The sequence below is a fragment of the Equus caballus genome, chromosome 24 (assembly GCF_041296265.1).
Source record: "Equus caballus isolate H_3958 breed thoroughbred chromosome 24, TB-T2T, whole genome shotgun sequence".
NCBI lineage: Eukaryota > Metazoa > Chordata > Mammalia > Perissodactyla > Equidae > Equus > Equus caballus.
In genome coordinates, this window is record NC_091707.1 from 48,223,940 (window position 1) to 48,244,942 (window position 21,003).

The window sequence follows — 21,003 nt, forward strand, 5'->3', positions numbered from 1 at the left end:
AAGGTAGCAAGATGAAATGCTCAGCCCGAGCAGTGGACAAGGATGAAGGGTACGGACGAGGCCACTTCCCGCAGGAGAAACGCAGGGAGAAGAGCACGGTGGGCCCCTCCTGGAGAGAGACTTCCCATCCATAGGGAGCACTCAAGGTGGTTCAGAGCGGCCGTGTCAAGCTTGTGTCAGGGTAGCTGTGCTCTGTTACACCGAACCTTTGGTCACCAGGGGCCCTGTGGGTTGGGGTGCTTTGGGGGGATGGAGAAACAGGAGGTGACATCACAGCATGGGGCACAGCAGAGAAAGGCCAACATTTGCTGCCTGCGAGTTGCAGGGTGGAGAACGCGCATTCGAGAGAAGCGGAAACTCAGAGACAGAAGCACTTGGAGAGTTGTCAAAGTATATTTTTGAAAAAGTTAAACACATAATTCTCCTACAAATAGACAGCGAGCATGTGTCAGAGACATTTAACTCATTAATGAGGAAGCCAGCAGGAGGGCAAAGCTGGTTCCAGGAAAGATACGGGAGACAGACATATCTCGTTAGTGAAAGGATGCTGGACTCCGATTCCAGGGTGAGATACTAGACGTCCTGGATCCTAGATACCAGCAAACGTCCTCCAGGGCAATGAGACCACCACCTTTCGGATGGTCTTTTATCCCTCCAGACAGAAACGAGTGGCAGTTTACCACTTCCCGACGAGTTAACCTCTAACTTCACAATGTCGGAGCCACAATGAGGAGAAAATTATCAGAGTGACATTCCTAAGAGCGTCGGAAGACCCTTCCTGGGCAGGTGGGACGGTGCTCCGGTGTGACATTGAAGGCTGGCAGACACCCATCGGCCTTAGTTTGAAGTCCTGGATGGTTTTTCCCTAAGACTTTGGAGACATCTGGGGCGAGGCTCCTCTGAATTTCCTCCAGTGGACGGGTTAGGATGCCAGCCGTCATTTAAATACTGAAGGACGCAGGCTCATCGTTCAAGGTGGTGGATTCAAAATGCACATCACCTTAGGTTCTTCCCAGAGTCCGATGAGAAGACCTGTAAAAGGGTTTTCCTGAAAAGCGAAAATCTGGAAAGACAAAAAAGAGAAAATATCAAGAATTTTGGAAATAGCATGTGAGCAGTGACTAAGTTGTCCTGCAAGTGGGGGGACGGTGGGGCTGGAAACGGGATGGATGGTGGGAGGTCAAGGAAGGCGTTTGGTGTCCTCTCCCCTCCCCTCCCCCAGTTAGCACAACCAGATTGCCCTCCCCCACCCCAGCTGTGGCAGAAAGTGAGGGTTTACTCTTAGGAGAGAGTGAAACGAAAGTCCCGGAGAAGAGGGGTTAAGAAAAGATTTATAGATGGATGGAGACCGTGGCTGTCTCCCCCACTCAGCTTCAGCAAGCTGGTGGTCGATTCTTTACCCACTCAGGGGTACCCGAAAGTTCTTCTCTGGGGACTCTGGTCAGCCTGAGAGAAAGGGTCCTAACCTCCAGAGATCCCCACCAAAACGCCCTGATCGCCCTACAGTGGGACCTCCTGCGCAAGCCTCACCCATGTGCCCGTGTGTCCAGGCAGCTCCTTGTGCCTCTCACCTGAGCCCAGACGGCCAAGGATCGCCCGGGGTCTCAGGAGAGCCTTGACTTTGCAAGACAAACAGAAGAAAACCAATTTGGAGGCAACCAACTGTGCAGAGAGGGGCGTGAAAGTTGGGGGCGGGCATTATTCCCAGGATGAAAGTCAACTTTACGTCACGTGTGTAGTATTCATGCCAAGATGTTTAGGAAGGATGTGATCACGAGGAAAGGAATGAATCCACATGTGGAGTAGCCTACAGGAAACCGCCGTGGAGATTTCAAAGATGGGAACGAGAAGAGGAAGAAGGTTGCTCCTGCTCTGGAACCACAGACAAGACAGGACCACCCAGTGGGATGGGTAGACCCAGAACTGGAAAGCATTCCTTGTACCGTGGGAAATCATTTATAAATAATTCAGTACGTATCTCTAAAAGGCTTTTTAAATGGCATAACCACCATTACTGCACACTATTATTGCACCTGAGAAATGATCTGTTTTTATCCTTTATTCAGACTGGATCTGGGTCCCCCCTGCCTCCTTGAGAAAGAAGGCCCTGGCCGAAATACAGAGAGAACCCCAGAAGGTTCTTTGCCTTCGTTCTCCCTGGGGCAGAGAATCTGGAGATGGAAAAGCGGTTTCAGGAATGATTCAGACTCTGTGTGATTTCTACCCCACCTTCCCTGAGCCAGGCAGGGCCACCGTGCCACCATCAGTCCTGCGCTTATGCCCAGAAGGCAAGGAGGGAGCGAGCACTGGTGTCGGTCGGCTCCTCCTGTGGGGGCAGCATCACACGCCCTGTCTCCTTCCGGTGGAGGTGGGGGTGTGGTTCCCACTGAACAGAGAAGATGGAGGCTCAGAGGCCCCTCAGGCAGAGAGACAGGCCAGGATCAAACCCAAGACTATCCTGGAGGACCCAGCTCTGTCTGGTGGCTGGTATACGAGCCGTCATCTTCCCTTGGAAGATGGTGTCGGGTCACAAAGCCAGTCTCCGAAAACAGAAGCTTTTCTGTGCAGGTGTCCTCCCACAGGCAGGTGTCTGTCGGGTGGGCACTGAGCATGTTGGACCCAGTTTGCAGAGGGCTTGGGCATTCCAGAAAGAAAAGCATCCCTTGCGACAATCCCCAGCTCCATCTTCCCTCCTGTAACTCTCGGCATCACTGTCTCCTGCCCCTTTCTCTCATTATGCTCAGCGCTTGAGAGCTGAGTCTGAATTTTAAATTCGTGTTCTCAATAGATCAAGCCTTAGAAAATAGGACGTTTCAAGATCTTATTACACCAAGTTGGGGACCTTTAAACATTGGGTGCCACGCTTTGCAATTGGCTTGCTTGCCCTACTTTTGTTAATGGATCTTTAATTCTCTTTAAACATTTGCTCCTATCTTTTGGTTTTATTAAATTTTGAAATGCACGTGTGTTTTTGAGTCCTCTGGGTAACAAAATGTCAACAGATCATAGAGTACATTTTTTTCGTTGCCTGCCAGCCTGCGGAGTTACAACAATAACCTAAATCTGATTAGAAATGAGGTTATGACCTCCCACCCTTACCCCAGACCTTCTGAAACGTGAGGAGTTAAAGCAATGATAGGTTCTCCTCAAATAGTTACAACTTTTTACCGAATTCTTTTCTCGGGATGGGGCGTGGCGGGACGAGGTATACTTCAGCCCCCGTCAGTGAGCTGAGGCCTCTAGAATAAGGTTCATGGAGTGTTTAGTGAAGGGACATTTGGGAAGATGCTACTTCACTCCCACCAGGATGGCCACGATTAAAAAAAAAAAAGGACACAAGTGCTGGGAAGCGGGTTGAGAATTGGAACCTTTGTACACTGCTGGTGGGAATGTAAAATGATGCAGCTGCTGTGGAAAACAGTTTGGAGGTTTCCAAAAAAGTTAAACATAGAATTCCCATATGACCCAGCAATTCCGCTCCTAGGTGTCTATCCGATATAACTGGAAACAGGCGCTCAAGCAAAGACTCGTATGTGAATATTTGCAGCCCTAGGACTCATACTAGCCACAAGGTGGAAGCAACCCAAATGCCGGTGAAGTCATGCAAACAAATCGTGGTGTATCCATCCAGTGGAATATTATATAGCCATAAAAAGGAAGGAAGCACAGATACATGCCACAGCGTGGAGGGACCTGAAGACATTATGCTGAGTGAGAGAAGCCAGGCACAAAAGGCCACATATTTTATGATTCCGTTGATATGAAATGTCCAGAATAGGCAAATCCATAGAGGCAGAAAGCAGATTGGTGATTGTTAAGGGCTGTGGGGAGAGAGGAGAGGGAGGGGTAACTGGTTAATGGGGAGGGAGTTTTATTTTGGGGTGAAGAAACTTTTACAATTAGATGGAGGGTGGTCGCATACCATTGAGAATGTACTAGATGCCACTGAATTGTATACTTTAAAATGGTTAATTTTACGGTATGTGAATTTCACCTCAATTGAAAAAGAAGAGACAATTTGGCTTCTTGTAACACAGTTGCTGTTCTGCTTGCCATGAGGCCAAATAAGTGAGTTGGGGAGGACCTGCAGGTGGGGTGGTCCGACGAGCAGTATGGTGCAGTGGGTGGTAAGAGAATGGGCTCTGGAGGGAGGCAGACGCGGGTTCAAATCCTGGCTTCTCCAAGCCGTGTGATGTCGGGTAAGTTAGTTAATCTCTCTGAGCCTCATTTCCCCCAGCTGTAGATGGAGCTACAGTAGTGCCAACCTCACAGGGTTGCTGAGGAGACGAAGCTCTTAAGGTCAGCCTGCATGGGTTCCAGCTGGCAGCCCAGGACATGCCACTTCTCCAAAATCTAGTCTCCTCTTCTGCAAAACTAAGAGTGAGAACCCTACCTGGCACACCTTTGTCACGTGGGAGAGGGGGATCACTGGCAGGAATGTGCTTGAGCATCTCCCAGTCTCTCTGCACATTCTCAGGCCACTGAGACTGAGGCCGGGGGGGGGGGGGGGGGCGCACTAAAGAGGGATCTGGTTTTCCTTCTCTGATCCGTCCACTGCACTCTGTGTACAGGAGGCAGGGCTGGTGCTGACCAAGGCCCCGGAAGCCCTCTGCCAGGGGGCGGGCCCGGACCTGTCCAGCTCCTGCTGAGAGGCAGCAGCGTCCCCATCCCCAGTGGGGCGTGCGGGTTCCTCCAGGCATGGATCCTCCCCCAGCACCAGGACCAGCTGGCTAACTCAGCTTTAGCTCCAGTGCCAGGAGAGTTTGGGGTTCCTGGGATCAACATCTAAGTTGGTGGCTCTCAGCCGCCTTCCAGGGGACATGGGGCCACATCTGGAGACACTTTTGATTGTCACCCCCTGAGAGAGGGGTTTTTACGGGTATCTGGTGAGTAGAGGCCAGGAATGCTGCTCACACCCTGCAGAGCACGAGACGGCCCCGGAGACGGAGAACTGTCGGGCCCAGAATGCCAGTCATTCCAGAGGTGAGAACCTCAGCTGAGTGACCTGTCCAAAGGACAGGTTTACAATGCTCTGGGACACTCCCCACTGAGGGACCGTTCCTGCCTGCCCTGTGCATCTCATTAGTTATCTCAACAGCCAGGTAGGCGTCTCCCCACTTCATGGATGAGAAAAGTAAGACCCAGAGGGATGAGTAACTAGTCCAGGGACCCACAACTGCCGAGTGGCCGACCTGGGACTTGCCCCTGGGTCTGTCTCCCTCCAGAAGCTGTTTGTGTAACTGCCCATCAGTGAAACAGCACAATACATGTCTAGGTTACCTTGTGAAGACCAGACGGGGTAAGGTGTGTTTTAGCTGCATACGCCGACGTTACTCAGTGCCTCTCCTTGCCTGGGAGCTGTGCGGTGCGGTCCTTGCTCACAAGGCGCCTGGAATGTAGTGGGGGCAGAGGGCACAGACTTTAGAACAGATAAATACACTATGCTAAGGGCTAAGAGTCCGAGGGAGGGGGCCGGCCTGGTGGCGCAGCAGTTAAGTTCACACATTCCGCTTTGGAGGCCTGGGGTTCACCAGTTCGGATCCCAGGTGCACACATGGCACCGCTTGGCAAGCCATGCTGTGGTAGGCATCCCACATACAAAGCAGAGGAAGATGGGCACGGATGTTAGCTCAGGGCCGGTCTTCCTCAGCAAAAAGAGGAGGATTGGCAGCAGATGTTAGCTCAGGGCTAATCTTCCTCGGGGGGAGGGGGGAAGAGTCTGGGGGAGAACTGTGTACCCAAACCAAGGAGAAACTGTTGCCTGACCTGAGTGAAGATAAGAAAGAGGCAGTCAGCGTGCAGAAGAAAGGCGGGAAGGGTATTCTAAGTAGATGGAACAGCATGAACAAAGGGATGGGGTTATCAAGTGGCGTGGAACGGTGGCGGGAGCCGAACACTGAGCCGACTTGGGAGAGAAGTGCGGCTCTAGAGGAAGAGAACTGTACCTGTGCCGAAGGGCTTGGACCTTTTCCTGAGGGTGAGACGGGAGCGGCAGGTCAGGGTGCGTTCTGGATCAGGCATTCTGGCTGCCGTGTGGAAGACGGGTCTGCGGGGCAGTGGGCTGGGTCACGGGAATGTGCTTGAGCATCTTTCACAGGTCTGGCAGTTTTCCAAAGTCCATCATGTCCACTCCCACCAGGACGTACGGAGCTGTCGCGACTTCACCTTCTGACAGTGTTTCTCTTCGCTGTCTTGCTGTGACTTTAGTGTGCGTTTCACTGCAGATGGATGGTTCTGAGCACCTTTTTGTGTGTTTCTTGGCTATTCGGACATCTTTCCCCCCCATAATGTGTCTGAGTCTTCGTCCGGTTCTCTCAGACTTTCTCCTTCTGGTTGATTTGTCTCCCACTCCTTCGTCACGTGCACGTCCTCTGAGCACCGTCTCACCCCGTGCGTTTCACGTTCACTGTCTTACTGTGTCTTTTGAATGGAAGTTCTTAATTTTAATAAATTGATTTAATGATGACAGCAGTGAAGCAAATGTCTTCATTAAAAATGGAGCAAAGTGGCATCTTGGAAAGACGGAGGAAGCGTAGAGCTGCGGCTAGTGGGATTTCTAAGGGAATTAAAAGCTCCCTGGTTCCGTGAAACGAGGACGGTGGCTGGGAGTGGATCCTGAGTCTTAGCTCTTCTGTTACTGGGCAGGTCCCCAGTCCCCCATCTGTGAGAGGGGGTGCTGCCGGCCTGGCTCCTTGGGCTGTCCCCAGGCTCCAGTGAGTTCACGTGGGTGAGAGGGCGCTGAGGAGGGATGTCAGCGTTGTTCTCAGAGGTTCTGCTCAGAACCCAAAGGCAGAGGTGAGGCCCAAACCCGCCTCCCCCCTGGCTGGAGGGCTAGGCGGGGGGACCAGGGGCGCAGGGGCCTGGTGGGGGATGCTGCGATAACCTGGGAAGGGGAAGATCAGTTCCGGCCTGAGGCGGGGGTCGAGCCGGGGCACCCCTGCCCCCTCCTCCTTCCTGGGGTCTCTGCATTCCTGTCCCTTGCTATCCAAGGTCTGTGAGCCCCTGCCTGGCAGCCAAGGAGCTCTGGAGAGAAGAGACTCCGTTGTGGCTGGCTGGAGTGAATTCCATTTGTGCCGTCTCGGTTGGTGGGTGCCCAGTTTGATGGGGTGGAGCTCATTCCCACAAGGGCCAACAGTCTGCTTGAATCCCACCTTCCTACCTCCACCTCCTCGCCCGCTGCCTCCTCATCGCATGCTGCCCTCCAGCCACGCTGACCTGTTCCACAAACACATCGCCGCTTCCTGCCCTTGCCCACACCCTGCCCTCGGCTGAAGCCGCTGCTCTCCATCTCCCCTCCGTGACGGCCGGTTCCCTCCCTGCTGTGTTCTCTTCATGGTCCTCACCTCCCCCTGAAGCTGGGTGCATGGCACTGCTGGGGTAGGGTCCCCTCTCTGCCACCAGCACACCAAAGGTTCAAGGGCACGGACTTCACTCTATGGCCTGTAATCATGCCTGGCACGTGGTGGGAACCCACAAACACTGGAAGCGGGGGGACACAGACGCTTGAAGCCAAAATGTGGGTCCTCTGCCATTGAAGGCAGAACTGAGGAGCAGCGATGGGGAGCCGGGTGAATTCCACGGCTGGAGGGGAGAGAACGTCTTGTTCCAGCAGTGCCCTCTGGCCTCGTTTAAAAAGACCTAGGAAGGGGCTTTTGAGCTCTGTGGGCCAAGTCGAGTTTCCCGGGAGGTGGCCAGCTGTGCTTGCTAATCCCTCCTAATCCTTGGGCCCTGGGCAGTTACCAAGAGGGGGTCCGGCACTTGGCCAGGATTCCGGGCCTCGGGCAGGAATCTGCCCCGTTGGCCACTTTCTGCCCCTCGGAGCCACCTGTTGCCATAAAGACGTGAGTCCCCTGCCGGGCTCCGAGGAGTGCACGGTGACCCTTTGCCGCAGCAGGACAGGCGTCGGACGGACACTGTGAGCAGCTGGGATCCTGATAATCCGAGATCGTGTGTTCAGTGCCCCACCCACCCCACACCAATGGGGCTTTTCTGTGACCGGGGGCCTTTGGGAGATTCCACTTTTGAGGCGGTGCTTTTTATCACCTCCAGAGGACCTGGTGGCTCCTGCCCAGGGTCACACAGCGCCAGGAACTCTCAGCCTGCAGGCAAGGCTGTGTCCCCTGCCTCGAGGGGGTGCAGAGGCCTAGGGGGCAAGACGGAGGCTCTGGAGGCACCAGGGGCTCGGGCTGGCCTCCAGGCGCTGCTGCTGGTGAGCCGCTGACTGTGGGCGAGGGAGGCGACCCCCATAAGCCTCAGTCGTCTCTTGCGTAGAACGGGAGGTGCCCCTTCCTCCGGGCCTGGGTGAGGGTTCAGTGGACAACAGCGGCCCTGGGCGGGTGGCCAGATGAGGGGACGGATGGCAGAGACGCTCACCACGCCACGAAACGCAGTCAGATGATCTCAGAGAATTTTCAGTTGCATTTGCCCAGTAGATTTACGTTCTTCAATTATTAAATGATGTTATTTTGCTTCGTGTGGGTTTTTTATCCTTTAAGCCAGTGATTCTCAACCCTGCCTGCATATTGGAGTCACCTGGGGAGGTTTAATGACTTTTGAGAACCGCCCAGGGCCCCCTCCTCTCCCAACATTATGACGTAATCGCTCAGGCGTAGCCTGGGCACCAGCATTTTTTGAAGCTCCCCAGCTGACTCTAAGGCTGCGAGCTCCTATTTTAGGCAGTCACGGATATTCTTTAATTCAGCACCTTTCAGAAATCTATAGGAAATTCAAGATAGACTACTTAAAAATGCATGTAACTTCTTAAAAGAAATTTTGCCTTATTGTGTCAATTCATATCAACCGTCTTGTCTATTATTTGGAGTACATCAATCAACTCCCTAGCTGACAATCCATACTGGCTTTCTTTTGAGTCCTCTAACCACACCCACCCCCTTTCCTGCCTCAGGCCCTTTGCACTTGCTGTTCTCTCTTTCTGGAACACCCTTCCTAGGTCTTGATATGGTGGGATCCTTGGAGTCATTCAGGGCCCAGCTTAAATGTCACCTCCTCAGAGAAGCCCTCTCAGACTTCCCAGTCTCAAGCAGCCCTCCCCCCAGTCACACTCTATCACATCACCCTGCACAGCACCAGAGCTGCCAGGATTACCCTGTGTATTTTCTTATTGCTGGCTGCTCTGCTCTTCAGTGTAAGCCCTGGAGAGGCTTGCTGTCTGGTTCGCTGCTGGGTCCCAGGCCCGGCACGTGGGAAGCGCCCAGCGAGAGCTTCTCGAATGTAAATGGGGTTGCTGTGCATCTTCGGTGTTCGTAAGCCCTTTGGGCTCAGGCCAAGCCCTGTGTCCCTTTGAGGCCGCTTGCAGTGCCTGGCATGGGAGTGGAGGCACGAGTCGGGTTGGGACGTAAATAGACTCATCAACTCGTTATACGATTAAGCTAACTAAAAGACCTGTCTGTTTAGGATTTGCTCCAGGTCGTTACAGAGGGAGGGGGAAATTAAGTACATTACGAAATAGCAACGCGCACTTGTAGTTTGGGGCTGTGTAAATATCCTGTAACAAATGGAAAGGTCTAGGCCAGGACTCAGGGGTCATCTCTGGGTTGAAAGGTTGCTGGGAATTTCATTTTCTTCTTTATCATTTTATATTTTGAAAAATTTCTGTAGTCAACACATATTTTCTGTGACCAGAAATACTAAATTTTAAATTAATTTAATTTTAAATTTTCAGTGCTTCTGGTACAGTGGTTTTAAACACTCTGGCTTACAAAAATAAAAAAATTTTCCGGCTCCGAAGCCAGACCCACCTGGCTCTGCAACCTGCCAGCTGTACCTCACCCAAATCAGCTAACTTCTCTCTCAGTCTTCCCTTCTGTGAAATGGGGATAATTGCAGTCCCTGCCTCCTAGTTATGGTGAGGATGAAATACGTTAATATACATAAAACGGTTAGAACTTGGCCTGGCACGAAGGATGCTCAGTCTGTGTCAGCTGGTATTTTTACTGCTGCTAAAGTACGGGCCTCTTTTAGGTACAGTATCTCAATCATTTAATCCCTCAAATAAACCTAGGAGGTGGGCGGAAGCAGAAACTTAGTGTTGATTGCTGTCAGAGCAAGGATGGGGACGCGGGGTCCAGCTCCCTCCTCAGGGGGTGGTGCGTTGACCGCCTGGCCCTACCTGGAAGCAGAGGAATTGGTTAGTCCTGTAAATAGGTCCTGGAGCAGTGCTTAGAGAATCCCGTGCCCCAGAGTGGACTCAAGACTGTGTCTTGACGCTGGGACTCAGAGGGCCCCGCCTTGGGCGCTCTGCCCTCCAGTGGCAGATACGGGAAGTGCGCGTGTTCTCGGCCGCGGAGCCCCTTGGCTGGTACTAAGAGCACGGATTCAGAGTCAGAAATCGTGGATCCCAGGCCTCATCTCTTCGCTCACTAGCAGAGAGGCCAGTGGCTCATCTCTCTCAGCTGTGCTCCGCCCTCCACCTGCCCCCAGGTCCCCACCCGCCTGTCTGGACCGCTGCAGTAGTCTGCCCGTCTGTCTCCCTCCCCCGAGGCATCCTTCATATCGCCTCCCAGTCGACTTGCTAACGGGCAGATATGCTCTTGTCACTGTCACATGTAAAGACCCCAGGGGTCCTCGTGGCAGGGAAGAGACTTAATGTTTATTGAAGTCCCGGCCCGAACTGCAAGTGTGCCACGTGGCCCTCTGTCTGCCCCCCACCCTGCTCGCCAGCCTCGTTTGTGCCCCCTCTCCTGCTCGCCTCTCGCCCGGACCCTGGAGGGCGCCAGGAGAAGTGGGCCAGGGTCGTGGATGGACCAGCCCGCGGAGGCAGCCCGCAGCTGCCCCGGATGTGAGGCAGCACCCCGAGGGCTGAGACCGCAGTGCGGCCCCCCTCCCAGAATGCCCCTCCTTCTGTCTCCACGCGCACCCACGCATCCCTGAAGGTGCAGCTTCATCCCCCGCTTCTGGAACGCTGCCTGTCGGCACCCCCGGGCAGCCCGAACTGCTTTCCGCGCTTCTCGGTTGCCGCTGTGCTGACATCCCCCGGCTGCCCCAGTCGTGCCCACCCACGACAGTGTGTGTGTCTCCCACTTGGCCTCAGACTGGAAGCCTCCCCAGGGCAGAGGCTGTGTCAGCCATCAGAGTCGCTCCCTGCCCCCAGCAGGGCGCCCTGCACAGAAAAGGCTTCTGTCTGCGAATGAATGAGTGGTAATGCTGAAGGTGGAGGCCACTTCCCTGACCACCCCCCCCCCCCCCCCACCCAGGGACCCTGGCTGCACCTTCTGTGTCGCTCCGGAGCAAAGATCTGCAGTGTGGCCCGAGCTGTGCTGGCTGGACCCGCTCACAGCTGCCGGGGGCATGCATTCGGCCCAGAGACAGCAGTTCTGAAATGCAAGCCAGAAGTAGTCTGGAACAAACCATTTAATGACTCCGGCTTGACTCAAATGAGATATGAACCGAGCCAACACCAAGCGAAATGAATTTTTGATTACCACCTGGGCATTGTGATATTTCTGTCTGCCTCTGCCAGTGTTTTTCCCCCCCAACTCGAGCATGAAATACACTCCACGGTTCCTCAGAAGAGCTGGGCGGACAGGGCCTTTGGGGTAAAGTGATGTTGGAAATTATCAGCATAAGAAAGGAGAATGACAGGCCTGTTCAGGCAGAGGTTTTAACTTCTCTTATATAATTAAAACTCACTTTAAATTTCAGGGCTGCTTTTATCAAGACTGGGGGAGGCAGTGTACAGTATAGCGTAAGCATATTTTAGAGCTGCCTGTTTTCAGGGAAGTTTAATGGAGAGGGGTTTTAGGGTCAATTCTGATTTCTAAAAACATTGTCAGCATGTGCACTGGGGGCCTGCCCTGTGCCTGTGCTGGGGTGGGGGTGGGGGGGTGATAGAAAGTTAAACTGGATGGAAAGCCTGCCCTCCGGCAGACAGCTGCAGATTAGGTGTAAGGACAAGTAGAAAGGGCTCGGGGCTCTAGGAAAGGGCAGCAAGTTCAGGTCGATCCTGGGTGGCTGCATGGAGGAGGAGGCATTCTAGGCAGGCCTTGGAAGACGCTGAGGCTGGAGGTGGAGGGACCATGGTAAACAAAAGAAATGCAGCTCGCTCAGAAACCGAGGGGCCGTTAGCTGGGCCAGAGTGGGACCCAAGAAGGGGGCGGGAATAAGCTTGGGAAGGGAAGTTGGGTCAAGTGGTTGGGTGCTGAGGGTCGCTCTTATGGCAATGGCTGCCCTTGGTGTGGGAGAGCTGTTGGCCCAGGGGGCATTTTTCCATCTTTGGGGATATGGGGACAGCAGTGGACGTGACCCTGCCAGCTGGGGTGTGGCAGGTGGAATGTTCCTCCTCCTGACGCTCAGAAGGCAGTTTATGGGGGGTGGTTAGTAAGTGACCCATTGGCAGGATGCAAGGCAAGGAGGGATCTGCCTTCTCTCTGCCTCCACCCCCAACTCTTGTCTGTTCTTTACAGCCTGGCTCAGACTGACCACTGCTAAGAGGAGAGTAAGGTTTAAGAGACCCAGCTCAGTGGGGCCTGTTGCTGGGGTTTGCATCCTGGCTCTTGCTCACACAAGCTGTGTGATTTCAGGCAAGTGACTCAACCTCTCTGAGCCTCCATTTCCCCGTCTGCAGTGTAATGGGTTAATGTGATTAAGATAGCACCTAAGAGAGGAGGCGGTTCTGAGCAATAAAGGAAACAACATGCGAGACTTAGAACCATGCTCGACAAACAGCAGGTCCTTAATAAGTGGGCTGCTGCTGCTTTGCTGGAGTTACTCTATGATTGATCCTGCTGGTTGATCATGCCTCAGCTCTTAGCGTCTCTGCTAAAACCGCAGCGCCTCCCAGCTCCGGTCTGCTGGCTGGTTCCCATCCCAAAGAGGGGAGGCAAGCTCAGCTGAAGGTAACACGGTCAAGGGTCGCACAGCCACAAGCCCCACTTAGATGCACACCCAGGACTTCTGAATAAGGCTCTGCTCCCACGGCTGCTCGGGAACACGGATAGGCCCTTGTCACAGGTTCCAGGGGAGCCGGCACCTGCGTCCTCTGGGTGCAGATCTGTTTCTGGTTAGGCTGAGCTGGGATGGCTTAAGGACAGTGACTGCACATCCTGTGTCCTTTCCTCCCAGCCCGTCATGCTCTGCTTGAACTTGATGGCCCACCTCCTGGATGCGTGGGGGGAGATGAGCAGGCTGGTGTCCGCCTCTGAGAAGGGACAGGAAGGCGAGCCGTTACACAGGAGGAAGGGCTTCCAGATGGCCGGGCTCTGGGCGGTCAGATCCATGTCCCCAGGGGCCTCAAGGCAGCTAGCCGTCTGGAGAGGGTGCTGGGCCTGCTCCCATGTGGGGAGGCGGCATCTGAAAGACCTGTGAGACCCCTCAGCAGGGGAATTTCCAGACTCCAAATCTCCGCTCTGGGGAGCTTAAAAGTAGGTGCTGGGGGCCGGCACCCTGGTCGAGTGGTTAAGTTCATGCGCTCTGCTTCGGTGGCCCAGGGTTTCGCTGGTTCAGTTCCTGGGTGCGGACATGGCACCGCTTGTCAAGCCATGCTGAGGTGCCGTCCCACATAGCAGAGCCAGAAGGACCCACAACTAGAATATACAACTAGGTACTGGGGGGCTTTGAGGGGGAGGAGAAAAAAAAGATTGGCAACAGATGTTAGCTCAGGTGCCAATCTTTAGAGAAAAAAAAGTGGTGATGGTTTCCCGTGATGGTCTCACCTTTCCCTCCAGGAGATGTGTCTAGCTCAGTGGGAGGCGTGATTTGGGAGGCAGGGCGGCCTTCTGGGTGACGTGTGGCATGGAATGTTGTGACAAGCACTGAACGGTGTTGGTAAGAGAGGGCCCTGGCCCCGACTCCTGTGACCTTGGCCACGTCACCTAAACTCTGCCTCAATTTTCTCAGCTGTAAAATTGGATGCCACTTACTTCCCGGGGTCACTGTTCTGATTAACCGAATGCACATAAAGCATTTAACGTTCCTTGTTCCTTCGTCCTACAGTTTCCCTTGAGTGCCTAAAACCAGCAGGGCCCCCTGGCGTCCAGCTGTGAGCAAGACACACCCAGCCCTGTGGAGCCCACTCTCGGGCTGAGGGTTGGGGGGAATGGGGTAGTTTATAGCACAGGGCCTGACACATGATACGCTCTCAAATGATACCTGGTACCTGCTGTTAACCGGAATTGGAATTATTTAAAGCCAACTGCGTTCTCCCCTCATCCTCCCCCCACCCCCAAAATCCCGTTAGACCAGCAAAAGTCAGAGGAGAAGGCAGCCCACAGCGTGAGCCCGTCCGCCTCCAGGGGTGGTCTGACGTGTCCGTTAATCCGTGTTTGATGTGTAAGCAGATTATCTGAGCAGAGCGCGGACTTCTGTGCGGGATGACTTGCCTGGGCCACCGGCCTGTGACACTGCCATCAAGGCTCAGTTCTCTCTTTGTGTTGAAATTCCAGCTGGTTCCTGGTGGGAGGCGGGGCGGGGGAGGGAGGGGGGGGTCGGTTCTATAGCTGTAAAAACGTGTTCTTGACACCGCCCATGAGCACAAATGCACTTCAGCCTTGGCATTAAGAGGCTCCTGCAGTGAGCCGTCCCTTGCCCCGGGCCCCCCCGTGCAAATCTGCCTCCGTCCTGGAGACCCCCCTCCACCAGCCTCCCCCCAACCCCGTCCTACAGGGTGTGAGGCAGGAGATGCAGCAGCAGGAGCTGAGGGGTTCCGGGGCGGCGGGCAGGGCGCCGTGGGCGTGGTCGGCCTCTGGAGAGGGCAGTATTCTCATCACTGATGTTTAAAATTGCTGGCCAATGGTGACCAAAAGTAGTCCCACTTTTATAATTTTTTATTGTGGGAAAGAAACATAATTTACCATTTTAAGGGTGTTTGTGCACAGTTCAGCGGCCTTGAGTACATTCAGGCAGTTGTGTGACCATCATCATCACCATTCTCTGGCTCCGGGACGTGTTCATCTTCCCGGACAGACGCTCCCGGCCGCGTGACAGAGTAACTCCTCGTGCCCCGCCCCTTGCTGTCCCTGGCAGCCGCCATTCAACTTTCTGTCTCCGTGAACTTGACAGGTACGTCCTGTAAATGGAATCACACAGTATTTATCTTTTTTTGGCTAGCTTGTTATTTCACTTAGCGTGATGTGTTCGAGGTTGGTCGATGTTGTAGTGTGGGTACCTCGCTCCTTTTTAAGGCTGAGTACTACTCCGTGGCACGTGTATACACCGTCGTGTTTACCTGCTCATCTGTCTCTGGGCCCTCGGGCTGCTTCCCCGTCTTGGCTCTTGTGAATAATGCTTCTGTGCACGTGGGTGTGCAATATCTGTTTGACTCCCTGCTTGCGATTCTTTTGGGTGTGTACCCAGAAGTGGAATTGCTGGGTCCTGTGGTCATTCTCTGTTTAATTTTTTGAGGAAATGCTTTACTATTTTTAAGCTCTTTATACGCAGCCTACCACTTTATTGCCTGCACCTGAGGTCCAAACTCCGAGCCCCCCCATTGGTCTCCCATACTGTACTGTTTTCCTCTGTGGTTGCCTGATAAAATGTTAGGAGAGACTCAAGAGGGACCTGTGGGTGTGGAATTTGGGTCAGGAGTGTAAAGGAGAGGGTGTTGCCGTCGCACGATTTGGCCTTCCCAGGACTCAGGCGTGAGTCTGCGGTTAGCATCCCAGCACATCCTCTGTTCTTCAGAGCGCCTCCTGGCCCACGTGCAGACACCTTTTCGGTTGACGGTGGCCCACAGGCATTGACTGGGGACCCCTGTCCTCAGGGTTGGTCTCTAGTCCATGGCCTGGGTTACCCCTCTGTCTCAGCTCATAAGCCACTTAATGCCTACACTCGCGTACTTATAGGGAGTATGGATGCTGCTGCTCCCAAGACCAAGGAGGAGGAGGAAAGGGGACGTCCCAGGCGTCCTTGTCCATCAGCTCATCTGGGGCAGTCGGTACCAGGTCCAGGTGATGGTTCTGGAACTGGCGTTGTTGACCCTGAGGGATGTCAGAGCTCACGGTGTGCAGGTGTCTGGGGCCAGGGCTTCAGGCCCCAGGGCGGCCCCCAGACCAACACTGGGGCCCAAGAGCCATCCCATGTCTGCCTCGGATCAGCCTGCACGTGGAGCAGAGCGCGCTCTGGGCTCTCCGGGACTCCAGACCTTGTATTGAGTTTGCTTTTAAAAACCAACAATTCCTTTTAGATAGATGCACTGGAACACTTAGAGTAGAAATACTGTGACAACTGGGGTTTTCTTCAAAATCAACTGAGTGGGGAGACAGGGGTGGCCTCAGAGTTGGTGGGGGTGTAAGGTGAAACCAGATCGGTCGGAGCTAATCATTGCTGAAGCTGAGGGATGGGGACGTGGGAGTTCGCTATACTGTTCTCTCTCTTCCTATGTCTGTTTGACATTTTCCATATTAAAAGTTAAGAAACATCCAGCCTTTCTCTCCACTCCCCTCTTGGAAGGAAACTGACCTCTCCCTGCTCTTGTCGTGTTTGGACACCTGCCCTCCGTTCTCTGATTATCACACGTGCAGTGGGTGCTGTCCTATCCGTTTCCCAGGTGAGTAAATGGAGATGCCTTGACATTTCAATGGGTAAGTGGCTTAGCTGGGATCTGAACCAGGCCCAGCTCCCAAACCACTGCTCTGCCCCCTGGATGGAGGGTCTCAGCCCCCCTCGTCAGCTGGGGGTCTGCACAGCCTGGACCAGGGCTCAGCCCCTGGACACCAGTCCCTCTCCCTGTGGCTTTGCCTCCTCCCTCTCCTGTCCCCATAAGGTCCTGCCTGCGATGACCTAGAGATCATTATGCGGAGGGGAGATGGGCTAATGACTTGGCCCAGGTCGCTCAGCTCCTCGGTGGCAAAGCCACTCCCCTGTGCTGGCAGGCGCTTCCGCCCCAGGGGCCGCTCCGTCTCATTAGCAAGCTCTCATTTCCTGCGTCTTCCCTGGGCTCCTGACCTTCGCTGCTGTAGTCTCCCCTCACCCGCAGGCTCCAGAGTCCCCTGCCACTTCGCAGTCCCAGGCATCCTCTTCCTCTTGTTTCCTTCCCAGTCTTGTTTGGTTTCTTAACTCGCCTCGTCTGCCCGGTTGGTCTGATGCCATCTGGTCCCTCTGCAGGAGGTTTTCTCTTCTCCCATTCCCTCTGCAGAATCCTCGCATCGCCTCTCCCTGCCCCTTCTCTCTTCCCTCATCCCACGTTGCCCCTGCCTCCTTTGGGCCTGTGACTCCCCAGGCTGAGGCGTCCCCAGTGTTGTCCCCACCACTGTGCCTGCTGGTCCCACAGCCCCGGTTGACAGTTTCCTCCTCCCTCACGGAGGGAGCTCAGTTCTCTCCTTTCCCGCCAAGGCGCACCCACGCCATCTCCCGTTCCCCTGAGCAGAGAGGGCACAGCCGTGCCAAACAGGACTGAATTCCGGTCTCCTACGCATCTCCTCACCCGTCAGCCTTTCTTACATTCGAGACATTTTTAAACACTCTTGATGCTTTTGCCATAACTTTGATCCCTCCCCTGGTTGAAACGTGGCTCTCCTTCCAGTCAATTTCCCCCTCAGATCTGACCATGTATTTTCTTAAATGTTTTCTGAAACTTTATTCCTTCAGCACCATAAATTTGAAATGAGAACAGTCACAAAAATGATAAACATCCTCCGTGGCTGTACTCTGTCCCCTGCCCCAGTCTGGGCTGGGGGCTCCTCCGCAGACCCCATAAACCTTCCTGGACCTGTCTGTGGCATTGCACTTATTGTCACCAGACAGGCCCGCAAGCGCCTTTTTACAAAAGTGGCATGGGCACCGGGTCTACCAGGGAAAACCACAGGTCCTGTGTTAGGGGTTTGAGCTGGCTGTGGCCGGGAGGTGGCGTGGTACTGGGTAGGATGCGCTAGCGTAACAGATCCTCTCGTCCAGCACCGGAGCACCATAAGGTTGCTTTGGACTGTGTACCACTCCTGGGTGCATTCCTGGCTGGTGGGACATCCTCCACATGGTCTTTCAGGGACCCAGGCTCCTTCTGTCTATGGCTCTGCCTCTCGAAGGCTCAGAGTCTTGCACGTTCATCCAGTAGCTGGGGAAAGAAAAGGAGTGGAATAAACACACCTGGTGCTTGACAGCCTTGGTCTAAAAGGGCAGGCATCACTTCCACAGCGAGAGCTGGCTGCACGCCCTACCTAACTGCAGGGGGTCCCAGGAGGTGTCCCTGTCTGCACGGTTGGTTCTCAGCCACTAGTCATTGGAGAACAGCCAGCCGTGTCTGCTGTATGTGGGAATGGAGTGGAGAGAGGTGGGAGTGAAAGGGGCAAGTGCCATTCCAGTCCAGCTCTGAGTTTCACTAAAAAGGCCCCAAGTCTTCCATTGGCTTTGATCTTGTTTTTGTGTGTCCCAGCCCAACCGTTGTGCCCTATGATCAGGAGCTGGGGTCCCGGTTGTGGGTCGTTACCATCTGGAACACTGGTTTCCTCAAAGTCTGTCTTGGGACCCATCACCACATTGCTACTAAGTAAGCTCCATGGAGAGTCTGTCTGATTCACCGTTGTCCACACTTCTTCACCCCAAGTGCCTAGAAAAGGACGTGGTACATGACAGGTGTAGGTGATTGTTGTGGCCATCTTTGGAAAACACACAAGTTCTTCTGCAGTGTGACCTTGCCACTCCTCCATCAAGTCCCTTCTCCTGGAATTTAGGCTGGCCTTAGTGATTTTCTTGACCAGTAGCATGTGGCAGAAGAGACATTCTGGACTTTTGAGAATAGATCATAAGGAGTTTCTTGTGGCTTCTGTCTGCATCCCATGGGACTCTCCCTCTTGGAACCCACCGTCACGTTCTGAGAAGCCCAAGTGACGTTGGAGATGTTCTGGTTGGCAGCCCCAGCTGGGCTTCCAGCTGACTGTCAGCATCAGCTGCCAGCCATGTGAGTGCACCATTGTGGGCGTCCGGCCCGGTGGAGCCTTCAGATGACGTCAACTTCAGCTGACATCTGGCTGCAGCTGCTCGAGAGACCCCGAGTGAGAACAACTCTTCCCAACCCCAGCTGCGAACTCCTCTCCTGCCCTCTCTTCTCATGCGGCCCCAGCCCAGGCTGAACCATCGCCCCCAGCTCTGGCTGCGTCCGGGAAGGCACCTTTCTCGAACAGCTCTTTCCTCCTCCCCAGTGTCCTATCGATTTTATTGACCCTGCTCTTTCAGCATTATCAGAAACTTTGTAGTATAATTTTCTAGAGGTAGGGTGGGATTTCAAGGTTAGTGTGTAGAAAATGAAACTGTCTTGATCTGAAAAATACATTGGGTGATTATCTTCTCATTTGTAATTTTAGGATCGTTGAAAGAAGAGACAATAGCAGAAGATTTTCTTCCTTTTCTCCCAAGTCTCTGGCTTTTGTCAGCCTTGCTTGATTTCATCCTGATGTCCCCTCTGCCTGTCACTTGCCTTCTGAGTGTCTGGGCCCTGATGGCTCTATTTGTATCCATCACAAGCGGTACCTTGATTTCTGTATCAGAGCGACAGCTTCTCCTCTCTGGGTAGTGGCTGGAAGCAGCCTTGTTTCTGATGATTGCTCCAAGAATGGGATATTTGGGGTCTGTTGGTTACTTTGCATGACCTCCTGAATAGTCGGGGTTCAGTTCCAGAACCCCTCACTGCAGGGGGCCTTGGAATGGGAGCTGGGCACCCAGATGCCTCAATGATGGAATTGCGAAGCCCTCGAGGTTGGTGCAGAGCTGTGGCAAAGAGAGAGAGGGAGAAACGATCAGTTATGATTGACTTTCCTTTTCTGTCCTTCAGAGAATCCAGACTCTTGGTGAGCAGCTTCTGAGGACCAGTTGATGCTGGAGGTTCTGGTAGTTTCTAACATTGTCCTTCATGTGACTTCTGAGAACCTCCTGCAGCACTGAGGTACAGGAATGCTCGCCATCTGAAATAGGGGGCTGATCAGGCGCTGAGGAAGTGGTCATGGTTTCTCTCTAGTTCCGTCCAAGACGAGCTCTTAATAGGAACAATGCCGTGGTTCCTAATTTTCGCTTGTCTGTAAGTGGTGTTTGTCATTTTCTTTTTCTCTTTCTGAATCAGAATGTACTCTTTGGTTTGGGGAAGTCACATCCGTTTGCATTTTAAAAGTCAGAAGAAATACAGACTTCTGTAAACAGTTAAAAATGGTCGTCCAGGTGGGAAATTACTGCAATCGTAGTATTATACCTGATCCTACATAGAATTGGGTTCGAAACAATCATGAAGGAAACTGGGATCAGGTGATGTTAGTTCAGTAGAAATTTGGATTATTCTCCATACTTTTAACTCCTCTGAACCATAAATAGCTACTTAATACACACATCATGTAGGATATCAGCAATAGCAGCTACACGTTCTCTGTGAGCGTTGTTAGATTTTCAATGATGAGTGGGAAGGAAAGTAAATCATACTCTGTCAGTCCAGGCTCTTCCGCTTTGGGGCAAATTTCCCGGCTCCCTCCACCCAAAGAAAGCAAGGTACCAGTTAAGAGATGCTATGAGATTGAGTTGTAGGGTGACCTCTCTGCTCAAAAGCTGGACAGTGTGAGTGACAAGGGGGCAGGAAAAGCAAAGGGACGCAGGTAGGTGGGGAAGGGTCAGAGTGGCCTCCAGGATGGACAAGGCAGGCCTGCAGTTCTGAACTTGACCCCAGATAGGTCAGGTAAGGATAACTTGTCATCCTGTCCTCTTTAGAAGGGGTGAGAAAACTGGGGCCCACCTTTTTGCCTGACTTTTGCAGCCAGTTGTTTCTGCCTCACTGACGGGTAGGGGGCTTGGGCATCTTGGGTGAAGGGGTAATCTGGGCTATGCCACATTGGCACGTGCGAAAGTCATGATTCCCAGCCCTGCTTTCCAGAACAACGCAGTGATGCGAAAGGTCTCTCAGGCCAGCAACTCTGAGCAGGGCCCTGGCTTAACCCGAAGACTTATTCTGGCAGGCCAGGGCTGATTGAAAACATCCTCTCTGGTTCTTGTGGGCAAATGGCGTACCTACGACTGGCTCCAAAATCTTCATCTGCAGAAATTGCGAAGGGTTACTGTTACCTCAGCTAGCTATTAACG

At 53.5% G+C, this 21,003-nt stretch overlaps 1 protein-coding gene and 1 long non-coding RNA gene across 3 annotated transcripts in view; one reads left to right on the forward strand and one right to left on the reverse strand.

Moving 5' to 3' along the window:
• The window catches only part of SLC24A4 (solute carrier family 24 member 4), a 157,365-nt gene that overhangs the window by 43,773 nt on the left and 92,589 nt on the right, over nucleotides 1-21,003 (forward strand). The gene's annotated exons all lie outside the window — the stretch shown is intronic.
• On the reverse strand, nucleotides 377-10,129 carry LOC138920549 (uncharacterized). The gene is made up of 3 exons (XR_011431932.1): nucleotides 5,946-10,129; nucleotides 5,281-5,389; nucleotides 377-1,063 (listed from the first exon to the last, which is right to left on the reverse strand). It is a non-coding gene; the product is annotated as an uncharacterized lncRNA (long non-coding RNA).